The sequence below is a fragment of the Oncorhynchus mykiss genome, chromosome 3 (assembly GCF_013265735.2).
Source record: "Oncorhynchus mykiss isolate Arlee chromosome 3, USDA_OmykA_1.1, whole genome shotgun sequence".
Taxonomy (NCBI): domain Eukaryota; kingdom Metazoa; phylum Chordata; class Actinopteri; order Salmoniformes; family Salmonidae; genus Oncorhynchus; species Oncorhynchus mykiss.
The window spans coordinates 45,174,166-45,190,793 of record NC_048567.1 but is presented as its reverse complement, the minus strand read 5'-3'; the positions used below and the strand labels follow the sequence as shown (position 1 = coordinate 45,190,793).

The window sequence follows — 16,628 nt, the reverse complement described above, 5'->3', positions numbered from 1 at the left end:
TAGAAGGCTTATATCTATATTTTGCAATGTCGGATGTTGATTTCGGGAGACTGCCACCATGGAAAAGAGAACAAAACACTTTTTCTGTTGGATAATTTGAGTGAAAGATTGACTGTCAAATCCATGTATTGGTGTGTGGCCAGCGACTTTTATAGAGACCCCACCCCCCAACATTCTGTGCCATTTCCTGGCAATTTTATTAACTCCCCGTTCTAAATCCTGCACATCCCAGCGCGCGTGACTTACAAAACCAAAGATATTGAACCGATTGAAGCAATCAGTCTTATGTCATCGTAATGACTAAACTTTTATACTAAAACCACCAATCTGAGATAAAAAGGATGTGTAATTCCACTCAATTTTATGGGTGAAAATGCAAGCTTGTGTAAGGTAGTATCACAAACTGTCCACATTAGGTAAATAAGCACAATGTACTTTATTTTAATATGGCAAAATAATGAAACATGCCCATTTAAGATGATAGTATATGTTGCCCACTCACAAACTATTGCAACAATGACATCTATTTCTCACTCATTGAACCATTTTAGAGTTAAAAAATGCCCTCAACCACAATTTAACTGGACACTCCAGACTAGAACCTCCAGTTGTGAATGACAGCTCATTGCACAACAATGTCACATCAATGTTTTCTTTCTCCATATTACAGGTGTCCATAAACAGTAGCTAATCATGAAACCGCTGCCTGCAGAAACTGTTCGCATTCTGTCCAACTGTGAGGTCATCACCTCTTTGGTAAACGTGGTGAAGGAACTGCTGGTGCTGGTGCCTTGAGAATTTACATTAAAATGGTAAAAAAAAAAAGAAGTGTGTTCACCCTTTTGTGTTGCCAGTGAAGCACATGCAAATCACTCATGGCATGTTGAAATTGTCACATTGTAAAGCACATAGCTATTGTACTTGTTTTCCCTGGTTGGAATTAGGCCTACTTAAAGGTATCCTGTTAAACATGTCCTGATAAAATGTATGTAACTATACACACACCCTCTCCAACTCCCAATGCTGTCAGAAATGGTTATAGTGTACTCATATGGTTATGTCATCTGAATTCCTCAGATATTTTCCCATTTCGAGTGGGCTCGGCTCACCTGCTCTCTCTGTGAATTTGTTTTTCTTGGCATGGGGGAATACTTGAGTTCTCTCTCATGAGTGCACTCTTTGCCCACTTCAGAGCCATTTCTTAATGAGCTGTCAGCGGTAATCCTTTCAGGCAGCACAGCCAGCCTCTGAGGACATAGTGAAGCCTTTTGATTGGACTAATATTTCCAACACTTCTCCTATATTGCCAAGAGGAAAGCAAATCCACTTATCAAGAGGAAAACATTTTCCCGGAACTGAACACCACATGATCAATATCAAACGACCTCCAAGTATCTCTAGCACATAAACCTGCCTGTATGGAAGGAAGCAAATGTTTTTTATTTTGTATTTATTTAACCTTCATTTAACTAGGCAATGACGGCCTACCCCTCCACTAACACGCACAATTCTGGGCCAATGGTGCGCCACCCTATGGGACTCCCGATCACGGCTGGTTGTGATACAGCCTGGGATCAAACCACGGTCTGTAGTGATGCCTCTAGCACTGAGATGCAGTGCCTTAGACCGCTGTGCCACTGGGGAGCCCAATTTGTTTGAAGCACAATTTATAATTTCTTGTACTTACACCTCATTGAATTGGAAACGGAGCTGGAGTGGACACTAACATACACTGAGTATACCAAACATTAGGAACACCTTCCTAATAGGAACACCCCCCACATACTCAACCCATGCATCAATTGTCTCAAGGCTTAAAAATCCTTCTTTAACCTATCTCCTCCCCTTCATCTACACTGAAGTGGATTTAACAAGTGACATCAATAAGGGATTATAGCATTCACCTGGTCAGTCTTTCATGGAAAGAGCAGGTGCTCCTAATGTTTTGTACACACAGTGTATATAATAATCAGATCAATCCACAAAAGAGGCTTTAAGAACTTAGAACACATAGCTGTTAATATGACACAAAGAAAAAATCTAATCTGCTTTCAAGGCTCTTTGAAGGGACAATACTGAACATTCTCTATTTTATGTATTTCATGTGTCTTAGGGGAATTATGGTCTGGATCGAATAGAAATCATAGACAATGGCTCAGGCATAAAAGCTGCTGATACTGCTGTGATGGCTGTGAAATACTACCCCTCTAAAATCTGCAGCCACGATGGCCTGGAGCCCCTGGAGACATATGGCTTCAGAGGACAGGCCCAGGGCTCCATATGCGCTGTGGCAGAGGTCAGAAGCAGCTCTCTTTTACACTAAATTCTGCTTGAAAAAGTCCAAAGTGGTAATAAGCAGCTGTGATAGATTTGCCCCGTGGTCTCCCACCAGGTAGCTGTCACGACAAAGACTGCCGAGGACGACGTCGGCACCCAGTACACGCTTGACCTCACGGGCAGGGTCGTTTCCCAGAAGCCCTCACCCAGGGCAAGGTTTGGCATTTCCCTTTTTACTGAAATTGGAGTCAGTTTCTGATGGTATTTATTATGTATACGTCACAGAGAAACATTTTATAGGTAGACATGGGCTTTAATGTCTTTTCAGGTACCACAGTCTGTGCACTGAAGCTTTTTTTAAGAATCTCCCAGTGAGGAAGCAGTATTGCGCCAACATGAATAAGTGCAAGGAGGAGCAGAAGAAGGTGCAGGACCTTCTCATGGCGTATGCCACTGTAAAACCAGAGCCGAGACTCACACTCACTCACAGTAAGGTACAACTTCGTTCTCACTGTTTATTCATCTTTTTGCACACAATAACACTTCTTACCACAAGGTGTCCTCATCTGTCTGCATTTCCGTGGGTGAAACCCAATCCCCGCATTCCAACTCCATTAATCACTGCTTAAGCGTCATTAATGCCATCAATGATTTGATACTTTAGTGTTGTCGTTGATAGGGCTTAAACGTGAAGCAAACATTTTTCTTTAGTCATACGCCTCTTTCATTCTCTCGAACACTGTCACTGCTCTCTGCTATTAGTTAGAGCTTCATCAATGGGCCATGTCTTTTAAAAGTTCCTGGCATTGGAGTAGTTCCAGTGTATTTAACACGCCACACAACTCATATCTATGTCAAAAAGCCTTCCTCCAACATTTCTTGGGCGTTTACCTTCTTTTCACCAAAAATGTCCATATATTGAGCACAGGTGGGTTTATTTTGTGAATGAGATTGATTTTGTTGGAAAATGCGTGATTTAGCCTAGGTTTCTGCTTGTCAACGTAAAGTCTCATTAGATATGGCATCGATGTAAAGATGTCGTTTTTCCATCATTTATCACAACTTTCCAGGAGATAAAACGGGAGACAAAGTATTGCAGAGAAATAAGGAATTATCGTTTAAAAAAAAACTAGTAACACATTGCTTATGCTGTCACTGCAGTATCTTGAGAATTCAAGTTCTTTTTACACAGGTTCTCACTTAATAGCACACCAATTAGTGTACCACATTTGTGTGGGAATTTGACATGTTTATGCTGTGCAGGAATCCATTCAGTTCTTGCAGGGCACGCTGTCCCGACGACAAAGATTATTTTGTGGTGCCAGTGAAAAGATGCGCAATTTCCCATGACCTGAACCCACTCCCTCCCGTAGTCATATTTAGTGAACTGTGGATGCCTTTGGAGCTGAGTTATGGAAGAAAGGGAGACCGTCAGAGAAAAAGCTGTAGAACACTGGGCTGCAGACTTAACCCCAGATTCAGTTTCAGCCAGTGGCCACTTGGAGTGAAACATTAAGGGAAGGGGTCAGAGGTATAACACCACTGTATACTTTTCACTGAAATCACTCTGACATCATCAAGGGAGGAGCGTGCCCCCATTTCATGGCATCAGCACATGGGAGGCATATCTGTATCCCGAACTTTGCACTTCGGCCTGTGTTGGGTTTCATGGCTTCTCCAAGTGCTGTTTACGGGTGTGATCCGTTTACAGTCACCAAATTGCATATTTCATAGCGGAGACGTGTGCTGCTGCGGACAGCATACTTTCAGAAATCAACACCCAGGAGATATACTCGCTGGTGGACACGTCAACGACAAGCCCACCCGTGGGTGTGAAAATATGTGTTCTCATTTAGTGTTGGACTAATTTTCTCTCACATATATCGGACATGAAGGAAAAGTAGAGGATTCCAAGGCTCGGTGGAGGTTGCACAGAGATGAGGAAGATTGTGTAACCTTGTGGTCACTGTGTATCTGCTTTCATTATGTAGTGTACATTGATCCAGTGGGTTGAATAATATGTTCAGACAACATGCTGATTTGGGAATGGTGTGAAGTACGGTCCGTTTATTCAGTCGAACTGCTCTCACAGTTTGTGACCTGACATAGGCATCAGCACACAGTAGCTTGTTCTCTAGTCATCCCCAAACCCCTCTGGTCTGGTTTAGGCCTTTTTAGAACAGATGAGCCCTGTTCGGACAGGATTAGTTTTACTGGGGGAGGTCGGGTAATGTAATCATGTGCACAGCACAAACACCACACCCGTGCGAATATGCCATGTCAATCATTTTCACGTGATGGGAGAGTGATAATTCCAGCCAGAATAACCTACTGTTTTTTTTGGCATGCAGACTCCAAGGTCCTCTGATAATACTTAGGGGTATTACTGTGTTTAGCAGGTGCTGCTTGCAGTTTGGGTTAGAACATGGGAACAAATGGATGCTTAAAATGTAATGCTATGCACGTACCCTACAGATGAATGATCTGTTTTGTCTCATCAGCTTTTTACTCTTTTTAAAGATGAAGCGGATGATATTGTGCCAATGAATTGATAAATTGCCAAAAACGTCAGTTAATTAAATGTCTGCACGCAGTTAGTTCACGGTTCTTATTGATGTTATTTTGACATTCTCCCAACTGAAAGCCATTATTAGGCTATCCTTAGACAAGTTGAAATATCCTAGAACAGCCTCCAGGCTTCTGTCATAATGGGGGAAAAAATAATTACAGGGGGCGGTTTGGTGAAAAGGAATCCCGTCCGAATCATCCTCTGGGGAAAAACAGACATACTGGGGGTTAATAATTACATAACCTACGTTCTATAGTAATGCAAGTCCCGTGCAAGTAGGACTATTGTTGAACCTCTCTCCGAGCGATCCACACAGGTACGGGAAGTGCTAGAGAAGAGGCTTTGATTGGTCATCAGGGTCTGCTGCGAGATCCGGCAGGTGGTCTTTTTTTAGGCGGACTGAAAATAAGCTGCTGCGTGTTGTTGCAGGTGGTGGTGTGGCAGAAGGCCAAGGTGTCCGATCACAGGATTGCTCTCATGGCTACGCTGGGGCCCAACGCTGTGGCCCACCTGCTTTTCAGTCCACCATCAACAAGAACAACCAGAGGTCAGTCGAACACCAGCATCACTCAGCCATTGCCCCGGTCCATCCAAACCAGTCATCAGAGATAAAACAACACTCTTATACCGCATAAATGTCACGTAACAATGCTAAATAAGTGAAGGACAAAGATTTGTATTTTATTGCAGGTTTTGCCTGCGAAGAGACAAACGTTAGATCATTTGTTTTGATACTGTCCACATGTAGCTTGTTTTTGGTCGCAGGTTCAGGAATGGCTGAAGAATTGCAACACTTATCTGGAGCTAACTCTGCGAATAGCACAGCTGGGTGATTTTAAAATAAAATATGAGAAAAGAAAGGTTCAGAACTTTTGTGAAACAGCACAGTTGAAAAACATATGTTAAATAGAAATCGAAACTGGATGGTGTTCAGAGATAGATGGGAGAGGTTGAGTGGAGCTGAAGGGTGGAACTAGAAAGAACATAAATCATTTAAAATATACTGTCTGTAAAATGTATGGAGGTCCAGAACTTTTGTGAAACAGTACAGTTTAAATATATATATAGCAAATAGAAATCAAAACTGGATGGTCTTCAGAGATAGATGGGAGAGGTTGAGGGTAGCTGAAGGATGAGACTAAATACAAACGAAAGATAACCATTGTAAACTATACTGTGTCTATAAAGTGTATATAGTATGTATAAGCTGCAAGTAGAAGCCTAGGTGCAGATGTCCATTCGTTTACTCCAGTCAGGGGAGGGGTAGTAGGGTTAAGGTAAAATAATAAAGGAAAATATATAAAAATATATATGTTGACATAATCTTTTTTTATGGCGATTGGAAATGATGTAGATGCAGACAGTTATATTGATGGCAGCTGTTCTTGGAGGTGTCCACACGAAGCTTGACTTAAATATTGCTGCTCTTGCAGTTCTGTCCTTTCCTGCAGTGCTCAATGACACCAATTTCTATTTCACTGATTCAATTCAGACTTCCATATCTCCCAAAAGTACATGTCACATTGTTTTGCTTTACAATAAGTGCCCTGAGATTGACATTTTCTCCTAACCAGGAGTACAATGAGTGATGCAAAACTGGGCACCATTAAAGATAGGGTGTGTCTAATTTGTGGCCCGTGGTGCATGTGGATGGCCTAGCGTCATAGAGAGACATAGCACGGCTGCACTGGCACCCAGCCACTCGTCCTCCCACTGCCCTCCAGTCTTGGCCAACACCAGGGGTCCCAGAGACCCTCTCCCCATACCCTGGGTGTGTTCCACAGTCTGCATGAACCTTTCTCTGGAAGGTTGGTGGTTGTGCTGCAAAACAAACAGGTCCACCACAGTCTGTGACTGACTGCAAAGTGAAAAACCCAAGAGAAATACTAGACAGCAAGCTTGTAAAATGGCTGCATCAAGAACTCTTGATTTCAAGCCAGTATGTGATGTTGGCTGGCTGTTGGGCAGCTATGTCCATGCCCTTTTCTCCTTCTGTGCGAGAGAGATTTGCTTTGCTGCTGGTAATTGAGTTGGCTGTGGAGCGTTAAGTTTCTGCTTGGTCACGGTAGGCGTTGTGTGGCTGCTACCTGCCGTGCATCTCCCGGCTAATGTGGCCTGACAGATATGGAGCGCAAGTCCCTTTTCCCCCGTTTCCTTTGTTGTTATTTTGCAGCAGGACTCTGGAGCCCAGTTATGACAAGGACCTTTGGCCTTTGTCCTCTACTCCCTGTAGCAATGAAAGAACACTTATTGCCTCCCCCTTCTCTGGCCGAAGCTTAGCGATCACGGAATCCAGTTCAAAGATTCCACACACAACTCTGGCAAGTTGATGGAGGAGCCATGCCCCTTGTGGAACAAAATGTTACACTTATTTTGGCAACGTGTCAACCCACAACCATGCCCTTTTGAGCAAAGGTGCCATTGGTTCTCTCATAACCTGACCTAATGAGTAGATAATGAGCTGAACGAGAGGAAACCACATGTACCCGCAAAACCTCAAACAGTGTTGCATCAATGAACTGGCTTTCCATTTACTATGTGTTTTAAAAGTTATGAGAAGTTTTGTATTGCTCATTAAAATGATCAGTGTGCCAATCTAAAACAAAGCTATGTGTCCCTGGAACTACTTCTTCCATGTGTGAGGATAGTGCTTGGTTTTGTGGTACAGCACTATATATAGCCCAGCCACAGTGATTGCTTTGCAATTTGTTCCCCTCTTGCCTGTTATATAATATTAGCCATAGGTCTGGCTCATGAACATCATTTGCCAGATAAGGAAATGTTTTTGTGTACCAATTTATTGTACTTTTCTCTCAACAATTCTTAGAATTTAATTTATGCGGTGAGAGATCTGCTTGAATAATCAGTCATTAGCCAGGAAAAGATGATCAGTCATCAGGTAGGACGCCAAGCCGAGATGTGTTCCAGTTCCGGGCTCATGGGTGTGACACGTGAAGACGTGTGCAGACGGACTGGGGAACACAGCCCCGGCCTATTGCTCATGTCACCTGAGAAACGTTTGCATCAATCTTAGGACTTTGTGTCAAACCTAGGACCTCTGTTTTGCAGATTTAGGTAGATCTTCTTTCAGATTTCACAAGCCTCAGAGTTCTGACTTGGTTTGTTTTATTATTTCCCTTTTCTTCTCGTGCCTATTATCTTTCTGAAGTATTTTATCACTTTAGGCAAGATAGAATTGTTTAAAAAAAAAATTGTATAAAAAATATTATTGGGGGGAAAAAGTCCATACTCGTAATCACTCCTTGATTGAGTGGACAAATCGAGAGTTTAAGAGACTTAGCTTTAAATTTATCGACAGTGAACCTTGGTCAGTTTTTCTGTGCTGCTTTTCTAATTACCAGAGCAGGGTCCTGTGGCAGTGAACACTGCTGCCAATGAGGCCCAGATGCCTCTACACGACTCAGAATGGAATAATAAGGCTCCTTCATGGCCAGGCCGTCAGCAGGCAGGATCAACTGTATCACAGTAATTGACAAATGTTGTAATGGCAAAGTATATGTAATGTACACAGCTATTATCAAGGTCTCAATGGCAGTAATTAGAGAGTTTAAAACTCCAGTTGTATGACCCTGATACTCGTCAACTGCGAAGCTTGTTTATTTTAGAATTGTTTGCCCGAGTCATGCAGTGAGAGATTAGCTAATTAAGTCATTTGGAGCAGTTTCTCTTTTCACCAACACTTGTCAACATAAACTGTTTTCTTCGAGTTTAGAAGGCAACAGCATTTAGATGTCATTGGTTGTTCAAACTTTTTCAAAGTGTCTACAGCATGTGATGTGTTTGTGTTGGGGAGAAAAAAAAAACGTGAATCCTTTTAAGATTTAAAAACCTTGAGGATCCGACATGAATCGATTTTAAAATCTCAAAGTCCATGAGATTGTATTTTTCAATAACTTGGTTTGAAGTTAACATGGTTCGGCTGTGAAATTTTAAACATGTTAATATTGGGTGTCTTGTTTTTGGTAAGAAAACATTATTGTAAGCGGTTGGTGACAGTGCAGTGCCTAGGTAAACAATGAAAGCATAGAGAATTGTCTCTCCTTGTCCATAGAAGGAAACAAATAAGTAATTTTGAAATTTGGGTGAACTATCCCTTTAGCATTCTGTATTTTTACATGGTGTTTAAATGACAGATGCCTTGTAAGTACAGTGTGGATAGCTACATATTGTTACAAATTATGCAAAAAGCATGTTTGTAACTACAGTAGCTATGTAAAAATGTATACATAACATTCTACCTGCCTGTGTACTATGGATGTAAATAGGCAGAGCCACTTGGAATGAAGTGGGACCGAAATACAAATATAGAAAATATAATTTTGTTTTTCACTGAAATGGTTCCCCAGTTATTATGTTGATTTGATTTCTTTTAACAGATTGTGATAGATCAATTCTTTCCCAAACCTGGTATGGATGGCTCTTTATCGAGCTCCAGTAACCCCAGCAAAACATCTATCTTTGAATGATCGACCTGTCCACCAGAAAAAAATATCATGAAGTTAAAAACATGCTTTTTGTGTTCATGAAATGTACATGCGTCTCAGATGTTTGTTGTGGTTTGGGTAAAGAAAAATATGCAGCCAAATATGATAGAGGTGTTCAACAAACAATAGCTTCTCAAATTGCTTGGACAAAGTATTTTAGATGTGGATATTTGTTCTCTTAGTTTGTCCAGTGAGAATTCACGTGTTACATTCACTCTTCGTTTACCCTACGTTCACACAAGTCGTCCAAGGAAGACATTTATAATTATACATAAAAAATTAAAAAAAAACAGTGTTTTATTTACCTGAAGATTAAAAATACATATGTGATGCCGCTCCAGCTGAAGACAGCAACGAAGGCTTATTTCCATTGTGGTCCTCTCAAGTATCACTTTGTCCTCACATAGGCCTGTCTGTTATCCCAAATGTAGCTCTCTCTGTCATTGATGAAAGTCACTTTGTTATGTAAATGCTACAACACTGTCACTGTGAAGCATGGCCCATAGGATCACCGCTGCAGTTCTGTTACGTTCTCTCTGCTTGACCATCAGGTGGTCCGGCAGCACTACCTGGCTCAGTACCCGGCAGACTCTGCCTGCAGCCGTTATTCCACTATGATGCTCAACATCGCTGTTCCCGCATCCACTGTAGGCGTCAACCTGACCCCCCCCCAAGAAGACCCAGATTCTGCACCAGAACAAGGTTTCCGTTTTCTCTTTTTTTTCTTCTCAATTTCCTTGCGGACAGATTCATGTTCCACTCTACCACTATCTTTCTATGATCTTTGGTTGAAAGAATACTAAACTTAGGGGAAAGTAAATACGATTGAGGATGTTCAAAAGATGTATAAAAACGGACAGTAGCTGCAGAACCAGTTTCCAGTCAATTTATCCTTCTCAGCTTTTGGACCGATTCAGCTGCATATATGCGATGCAAGATCCAGTTAGCAAATGTATGATTTCCCTACATGTAGCTTCTACGGTACAGCAAGGAATCCATTCACTTGCTTTGGCTAGCTAACGTTACTGTCCCTCTACCCTTTGTCCAACTATCTCGTTTCTCTCCTCAAAAGAACTTGATGGATTTTCTGTGATAAAAAATAGAAAGCGCTGACAGTAAACAATAAGTTGCCAATCAGTTCCTTAGCCACCACCATTTGAAATAGGAGGAGCTGACCAGTGCTGTAATTAACCACATTAACTAAATGTGCAGTTACCTGGGTGCACAGCCACTGCCTGTAAAGAAGGGAAAGTGAACAGCATGGGCATTACTGTGTTATGTTATTTCTCACAGAGACTGTGACTGTTAGGAGGCTGTGCTGGCAGCATTGGAGACGCTGTTGGTTTCCTTGTAAGGCCCTGGTTCGGGGTCTCCTGCTGAGGCTCCACCAGTCACTGGAGAAGATGCCTACAGTTGCCCATTATCACTGGGCAACTGTAGGGGAAACGCTGACGTAGAGGACAGTCTTATGGAGCACAGTGTCACGGTGGACAAAGCGCCATTTGGCTGCAGTGATGGCTCTCCATCCAGGGTAGTGGCTGGTGACCAGACAGTAAAAACTAGCACCTCCTCTTCCTCTGAAGACTGGATAGTCAACCAAATCCCAGGGGTCTTTGACTTTTCCACTATTGGAAGATGAAATTGCTTTGACCTGCAGCGAGATAACAAATCCAGGCCCAGCCAAAGGCCTGGAGAGGCTCAACCGCCATGACCAAGATCCTGACAAAGACGTTGAGCAGTTATCAGCAGTGAGGTGGAGCCGAGGCACGGCAGTCTGTCAAGGTCCACCTGCCCACCGGATGCAGCAGTGACCTGGGCCTGGTCCAGGCCAAGGATCAGAGCAGCCCTGGCAAAAAGGTGTCCAACGCTATAACGGAGAAACGTGCGTCACTGAAGGCCTACAACCTGATCAGTAGCCGTACCATGAGGACCCCCTGTCCCCCTGTCCCCCGCTGCCTGTTTGAGAGGGAGACCCGGGCAGAGGTTCTCCAGGAGAAGCCCGCAGCAAGCCTCCAGGACATCACCTCTGCCGTGCAGGAGAGATGGAAAAACCTGGGGGAGGAGGACCGAAAGAAGTGAGTTTCCAGACTTTACCTTCGAAGCAGTTTCCATTTGTTATTATTAGCAAGGCAAAAAAAAGAAAGATTGACCTGTCACTTGCATGTGTAAAATATGGCCCTGGAAATTTTGCTTGGCTTATTCATGTTGCTACCCAGACAGAATTGTTAATATGAGCTATGTTTATATTTTCCAGACTGCATCTGATTACTAGGTTACATGGTCAATATTTTCCACTGTAAAACAGGTATTCTGCATGAAATATCTCCTTTTTCCAAAGTATGCCATGCATCTTGAGCACTCAAAGGTATTTTGCTGGTCAGACGGTTAATAAATTTAATATTCTGTATGTGGACACACACTAACCCTCTCCTTTGTCTTGCCCGTCTGGTGCGGCTTGTTCGTAATCAAGATGTTGTAAGGAAAATCAGCAAGTGCATAAGATGGGCCACATTTCTTGAATTGTACTGAACAAATATATAAACGCAACAATTTCAACGATTTGAAATAAATTCATTAGGCTCTAATCTATGGATCTCACATGATTGGGCAAGGCCCACCCACTTGGTTGCCAGGCCCAGCCAATCAGAATGGGTTTTCCCCACAAAAGGGCTTTATTAAAGACAGAAATACTCCTCAGTGTCATCAGCTGTCCGGGTGGCTGGTCTCAGACGATCCCGCAGGTGAAGAAGCTGGATGTGGAGGTCCTGGACTGGTGTGGTTACACATCGTCTGTGTTTGTGAGGTTAAACGTACTGACAAATTCTTTAAAATTATGTTGGAGGCGGCTTATGGTAGAGAAATTAATATTAAATTCTCTGGCAACAGCTCGTGGACATTCCTGCATTTAGCTTGCCAATTGCACCTTCTGTGGCATTGGATTGTGTGACAAAACTGCACATTTTAGAGTCTCCTTTTATTGCCCCCAGTACAAGGCACACCTGTTTAATGATCATGCTGTTTAATCAGCTTCTTGATATGCCACACCTGTCAGGTGGATGGATTGGCAAAGGAGAAATGCTCAGTAACAGGGATGTAAACAAATTTGTGCACAACATATGAGAGAAATCTTTTATTTCAGCTCATAAAACATGGGACCAACACATTTATATTTTTGCTCAGTATATAAATTATGAACAAGTTCGAGTATTTCGCTTAATAAAAATAAGATATAGGAGAACGAAACTAATATGAATAAAATTCAGAAAATGCAATTGAACATTTTATAAGAAAATGTGAAACTTTAGGAAGTTACACAAACCTTACATTTTGTGACCCTTAATTGCCTTGCCACAGCTTTCCACAACCATGATTTTCAGTGGTATCTGTATAGTACAGCACACTGTAATAGGGTCTGCGTGACTCATGATTCAGCACGAGAGAGGTCACTCACCTTTGTGCTTCCCTACTAGTGAAGAATTGTTTTAAATTGGACGTTTTTTAATTTTTAATTGTACCTTTATTTAACTAGGCAAGTCAGTTAAGAACAAATTCTTATTTTCAATGACGGACTAGGAACAGTGGGTTAACTGCCTTGTTCAGAGGCAGAACGACAGATTTTTACCTTGTAAGCTCTGGGATTCAATCTTGCAACCTTTCGGTTACTAATCCAACGCTCTAACCACTAGGCTACCTGCCGCCCCATATCAAAGATACGCAATGCACGTCGTACTGCCATTAGGGACCTTCGGAAAAAATCGAATCCCAGAGCTGACAAGGTAAAAATCTATTGCTCTGCCCCCGAGCAAGTCAGTTAACCCACTGTTCCCCGGGCGCCGAAGACGTGAATGTCGATTAAGTCAGCCCCCCGCACCTCTCTGATTCAGAGGGGTTGGGTTAAAAGCGGAAGACACAATTCAGTTGAATGCCTTCAGTTGTACAACGGACTGACTAGGTATCCCCCTTTCCTTTTTCTTTTCTAACAACATCCAGATGTACATTCACATGCCAGTAAAACAAATCATAAATGGCATTATCTTCTGATCTACATCCACTGAGACTGAACAACTCAACCAGCATCATGGAATAGCATCATTACCCTCTACCGAAAGCACTCCACCCAATTATCGTGGATCACTGCATACCAGTTTAAAGTCATTGAAAGGACGGAAAATGTGTCTCAGCGCTAGCCTACGTGTGGAACTTATGTAAGGTATGGACGAGTGTATGGAAAAAGACATCTGTTTAGAATCCCACCTTGTGTTACCGCTGTCTTAAACGTGAAATAAGACGAGGCAAATATTTGGCTCCTTTTTCGACCCCACAGTTAAGGGGCACGCCACTTCTAGGAATCGTTAAACCTAGTAACACAGGTCAGTTGCATGTGTGGATGCCGTGCCATAATATCAAAATAATCATTTACATTGAAGCGTATGGGAGTGCAAGTTAGCAGATTCAATTGCCTTTACCCCCTTACACCAAAACAGGCTTTTTATGAGTGTAATTTAGTTGACCTTACCTCTAGGACATAGCAGCAGTGGCACACCTGGGATTTCGTCTCATTGCCCTCTGATGAAAGGTCCAGAGGCATTAGCAGCAATATTATGTCATTGTAGTATTACAACCTTTTGGGCTTAATTGATTGACAATCTACATTATACTTATTTACTCCTTCTTCCCCTATGGGGACATAAGGCTACAATGAGTTCCTTCAGCCACTCTCTGTCCTTGGCCACGTGTTGTGCCTCGCCCCCACGAGAGGTTCATCTTGGCCAGCTCGTCCGTCATAGTTCTGCGCCAAGTAGTTTTAGGTCTTCCAGGTTCTCTTTTCCCTGGCGGTCCACCTTAGGGCAAATTTGGGATGCTATCCTGCTCCATCCGGAAAACATGGCCAAGCGAACGCATTCTTCTTATCTTGATTTTGGTATGTGATGCTCTGGCTTTTGGTCTTCCTGTAGAGTTCGTCTTTGGTGGGTTTTTATTTTGCCAGAAAATTCTGCAGATTCTTCTGAGGCATCCATTATGGAATGCCTCAATATTCTAGGTGGTGGGCAGAAAGCCGAAAAACGTGAAGTTGATTGATCTCCTTCGAGGGAGCGGATTTTTTTTTGTATATCAGTGAAACATTGTTATAAAGACTATAACATTTGTTGGCACCTTCAAGTCTTGCACATTTTCATAAAAAGTACTTTTCAACACTGTCTGCATAGGCACATTTGCAAAAATTGGAACCAATCAGAACTCCTGTACATACCCCTCGTGATGAAGGCAGCCAATGGCCGGCTTCTATCTAAGATGGAAATGCAGATATACAGTCATTGAAACACAGCCTCGCATGAAAACTCGAGCTGCTGTCTGTGTGTAATGACTGAAATAAGATCCATATCTGTTTGAGTGCACTTGAAAAATACAGCTTGCAATGAACATTGTCTTGATCAAATGAAGCACTAACTTCATTGACCACTTAGCCAATTTATTGAGGCTGGCTAATGTTAGTTTGATTAGCCTAGCAAGCTACTGTAAATGTAAAATTGCCTGCTGACGAAGCCAGTGTTTCATTAGTTCCCTCTCCCTCTTTTAAGTAACTAGCTTAAAGAAACATTTAAGTTATATAATTAGCATAGAAACCCAAATAAAAGCATCTCGATTGAAAAATGTGTGTGTCGTGTATGCTAGAATGGAGGTTTAAAAACTAACATAGCTACCTTACAATTACAATCTTCTCTAAAAACAGCTGGGCAAAAAATGTATACAATGTGCTCTGCAATAACATGACCAGAGTTTGATTTCTAAACTAGATGAGTTCTCAAATGTCAGCAGCTACCCAACACCATGGTGGGCATGTGTAACTTTTTATTTTTTGTATTTTATTTTACCTTTATTTAACTTGGCAAGTCAGTTGAGAACAGATTCTTATTTTCAATGATGGCCTAGGAACAGAGGCAGAACGACAGATTTTTACCTTGTCAGCTCGGGGATTCGATCTTGCAACCTAACCACTAGGCTACCTGCCACCCTTAATGTTTGATGCATTGGAATATAAGGTATGGAGAATGATACAGATTCTGCAGCATTATAGAAAAAGCAGATGGGAATTAATGTTTGAGTTTCAAATACTAAATGTAAAGGAAATATATTTAGGTGGTTTAAATGCTTAGGCTAACTTTCCCAACAAGATCTCACAGTCTCACGTCACAATTAGACGTTCATCCATGTTTCTCAAACGTCAAATTGCCAAGTTGTTCCAAACGTCAAATTTCGAAGTGAGTAAGGTGAAATGAATCCCTGTTGCCCCTAGTGTCCGGTTTCCCCGTCATCTCCCGACGTCCTTAGACACGGATGGGCGTCGAATACTGACTTGCGTCTGGCTGAACTTTCTTAGTAACCTTCTTAAAGTTGACGGTGCCAAATTCTTGCCAATACATTATTCTACTACTAACTATGACTTAGTGTGAGGCATGTTTTCCATAATGTTCGTTTCATGCATGTACAGTTGAACAAAGAACATCACATTTAGTGTTTCACCATTTGAGTAAGGAAGGTTTTATTTATTCGTAGGTTTTATTTATTCGCACTAAAGACAAGTCAAATACAAAAACGAACGGATATAAAACTGGTAAAAATGGTGTGCAGTTGAGGTTGGAAGTGCAAAAGGGCTTATGAAAACCACACCACAAATATATGTACAAACAAAAAAGTTTGTTCAGACATACTCAGATATACTCAGTATACATAATCAAATTGGGTAGTTTGGTTCATCAGGCTGACCCCCAGTTTAAGCTTGTAGTTATTGAGGGATGATGGTGATTTGACAATGTGAAGATAAGAATTCCAGAGTATGGTACCTCAGTCAATTCTCTATCAGATACAATGTGAGGTGCGGCAGTGGGGAAGGTGAAGGTTATCACAGTGTCTGGTGGTCAATAGATGGATTTCAGAATTAACCTGGAATAGTCCATTGAATGGTTTATGTAAACAGTCTGGGAGGAAGGAGTATTTGTAGATGAAAGTACATAATTGTTGTACATTAACGTCGTAAATAGACAAGATATTGAGTTTCTTAAACAAAGGTGCAGATGGAGCCAGGTAATTTGTAGATGGAGCCTGTGGTTTCTCAGGTAATATTTTAAGTATCTAAATAATGTTACAATAGTCAAACAATCAGTTTTTTCACCTCGTCAGTCTGATGCTATATGGTTTTCATTGGTGGCTCTTCAAAGGAGGAAGGGGAGTGCCATCCTCAGTGAATTTCATATATTTTTTTAACACATTTAAAATAT

General features: G+C 41.8%; 1 pseudogene; it reads left to right on the top strand.

Moving 5' to 3' along the window:
* The first annotated feature begins 673 nt into the window (after window positions 1-673).
* Window positions 674-11,430, top strand: LOC110504133 (annotated as a pseudogene).
* The last annotated feature ends 5,198 nt before the right edge of the window (window positions 11,431-16,628 follow it).